We start from the raw sequence: 3,430 nt of genomic DNA on the forward strand, positions 1-3,430 counted from the left end.
AGCACAGGGTAGGATTGCACCCTAAATCACTGTACTTTGCTTCCAGAAAGTCCTAGGTTCAGTACAACACATCTCCAGTCACCTCCTTGTTTATTTATTTATTTATACAGGTATTTATATACCGCCTGTTCATCAGATTTCTCCTCAGACTTTAATCCAAGGCGGTTTACATAGGCAGGCTGTTCTAAATCCCCGTAGGAATTTTTACAATTGAATAGTTCTAGTCTTTCATAGAACTCCTCATTCCAGCTGGATTCCTTCCCGGTCCTTGTTCCTTGTCCTTGGATTCCTTGTTCCAGTGCAGTAGCATAGTGGGGGGGGGAGGGAACCCAGGGACAGCTGAAACAATGGTAACCCTACATTAACATGTCACCCCTGAACCTGTGCAGTCAACACACACGTGTGTTCCCTGTCTCAAGACACACACACATGTGTTCCCACACATACACGTGTGTTCCCTGTCTCAAGAAATGGCTCGATTTGGAACTTTACAGGAGCAAGCCGGCAGGAGGACTGATTCTGCAGCACTTTCTGTTCAACAATGTTAAGTGTTGTCACCCGCCCCCCCCCAGGTTGAAAACTGCCACTCTGCTGTGAGGGGGGCAACACACACACACACATCCCCAGCCTAGCTGAACAATTGCTCCAGTGAGGCCCCTACTTAGTGCTGCATGAGAGACCTGGCTCATTCTCATCTGGGAAGGGATTCAGCTAGGCAGTAAATGCACAAGAAAGACCAGCATGCCTTTCCTAAGTTTTCTGGCAGCTGCCATTACATGATCAAAATTTTATTTTTGTTCTGTGTAATTCAAGGCACGCAGAAGACATGTGTCTAAACATGTGTACTTGGTTCGAGGAGCCTGTCTGGAGACTCAAAAGCCAGACCAGTAACAGCTATTTATAGGGCTGGTGGCAAAAGGCCACAGATCCAGAGGCCAGGAAGGTCAGACTTTTCATTTGAACCATGCAAACACCACCCTTCTTAATTAATCCAGGGAGATCAATGTTCCCAATTTGAATGGAATCTATTGACTCATTAAATGTAAATCGAATTTTTATCTCTCCAAAATGTAAATGTAACCCTACAGCTTCATATCCAGCTGGAACAGCATATTTGGTACCTTTTGACCATAGCCATCTCACTGGGCTTTTGAGTTTAGGAAAACCAATTTTTGTAAAACAAAGAAAAACTTTCCAGCTTCAGTGGTTTTCACAAATCCCATGATTCCCCCCTTCCCTCCCCTTTCTGAACTTCAAAATCTTCTCTTCCCCCCCTCCCCGGGTTCTTCTGGGAAGTCCAGCTAATATTCCTACATTCCTTCTCTCCCATGTTTTCCACCCTCTTTGCCTTGCCCTTCTAGGGCAGGGTTTCCCAAACTGTGGGTCAGCATCCACTAGGTGGGTCATGAGCCAATTTCAGGTGGGTCCCCATCATTTCACCATTTTATTTTTAATATATTAGACTTGATGCTACCATGACTGCATTTGGGGAAATGTTACAGACCTGTACTTTTAACAAGCTACTATGTATATTCTTTTAACAATGATAGTCAATGGGACTAACTCCTGGGTAAGTTCGGGTAGGATTGCAGCCAAGGATTGTTAAAAATTTCCCTGCTTGATGATGTCACTTCAGGTTATGACATCACTTGCAGTGGGTCCTGACAGATTCTCATTCTAAAAAGTGGCTCCTGGTGCTAAATGTGTGAGAACCACTGTTCTAGGGAGTTTCCTCTCACCTGTCTCTCTTCCTTCAAACTGTTTTCTCTGTCTTCCTTTCTCTCCTCAGGCTAACTGCCATTGTTGTGCAAATGTAACTATTAAGAACCTTAAAGGTTAAAACCAGCATCATGAATTGAGTTGAGCAGCAACTGTTACCCTGCACATGCCCGATCTCGTCTGATCTCGGAAGCTAAGCAGGGTCAGGCCTGGTTAGTACTTGGATGGGAGACCACCTGGGAATACCGGGTGCTGTAGGCTTATACCATAGTCTTTCAAGACTGAAGGTTGCCAAACATGAATTGAGCCCTGGCAGTTAGTGTAAACAAACAGGCCAGCAACCAAGGTAGCCACCAGACCAATGGTTCAACACCGTCAAATTGCCAAGCTTCCACAACCACAAGGGTCATCACATCACAAGGGCACCAGCAGAAGCTTGGAAACACCTACCCCAGTGGCAACCTCCACTTGCCGATCCAAGAGCAACTTTTCATCCAATAGGATCCCCAAGCTTACTTCTGAATAGATGTTTATAGGCTTGTGCTGTTGGTCTTGTAGTCACTATACCACACCAGCAGGAGCTTCTATACACTGGAACATAAGTGTGGTTTTTTTGTTTATGTAAACAATTATATTTTCTATGTATGGGGTTCATATGCACCATCACAAGCTGTTGGAGAAACTCAAGGAGTACCTCAAAAGCAGCTTGGAGTAAGTGCAGTTCAGAAGGAAAAAAAATGACAGACTCCCCATATTATGCATGCCCAAAGTCTTAACAACGAGTGAAAGGGATTTGGAGATTTCTATACCATGCATAGTGTGGAGAAATGTTCATTTCCATGCATGCAATGTAGGGATTTTATGCATTTAGAACATTGTGGGGACATTAGCCTTATGATGCTGGGGGGGGGGGGGGGAGGAGATGAGAGTGTGCCCTGCACTAAGCATGCCCTGATCTCATTTTTTTTTTTTTTTAATGTGAAACAGCAGATGGATCATCTCCTCTTGTATTTAAACTATGGGGTGGGGGCACTTAATCTCTACCCTCCAATGTGGATCAGGAGCACTTTTCATTTCTATTTGCCAAGGGGGGGGGAACCCTCATTTCTCATTAGAAACAGTTCTATACATGTGATCTGCCACCGAAATGCTAGCTGAAGCAGCTGACACACTTTCTGGCTGTCACAAATGGTGACCCAGAAGTGAGCACAGCCATGCACTTCCAGGGTTCCACCAGAAAGGCTATGGAGGTTTTATGTCCAGCAGTTGGAAGAGGAAAGCCAGCTGATGGAGGTGAGTCAGCAAGGTGGGCATAATAGTTTTGGGGTGGAAGTAATAGGGCGAAACAGGCGGAAGGCCTGGGACATGTTGGAGGTACAATCAGGGAGATACCTGTGTAACCAGGGAGGCCCACCTTCATCTGCCCAATTATTTAAAAAGACAGCACTTGTGTCATCAGTGTCTGGGGAGGCATCAGGAAGAGTTGCCTCAAGCAGGGTGGGCTGTATTCATAGCTAGCTACCAGGAAAAAAAAAAGGCAGGATGGCTGGCTAGCCAATCAAAAAACAGCAGGATGCCTGCATCAGCTAGCTCTGGGGAGTCAGCTGGAAGAGTTGCTTATGTTTTTTTTTAAAAAAATCCCATAAAAAAATCAGGGAGGAGACTGCGCAATGGACCGGCGCTCCAAAGCACCAGGAGCAGCCGCTTTCTA

General features: G+C 45.4%; 1 pseudogene; it reads left to right on the plus strand.

The window, feature by feature from the left end:
* Nucleotides 1-1,860: 1,860 nt before the first annotated feature.
* Nucleotides 1,861-1,980, plus strand: LOC136656281 (5S ribosomal RNA; annotated as a pseudogene).
* The last annotated feature ends 1,450 nt before the right edge of the window (nt 1,981-3,430 follow it).

Source organism: Tiliqua scincoides, chromosome 6, assembly GCF_035046505.1.
Source record: "Tiliqua scincoides isolate rTilSci1 chromosome 6, rTilSci1.hap2, whole genome shotgun sequence".
Taxonomy (NCBI): domain Eukaryota; kingdom Metazoa; phylum Chordata; class Lepidosauria; order Squamata; family Scincidae; genus Tiliqua; species Tiliqua scincoides.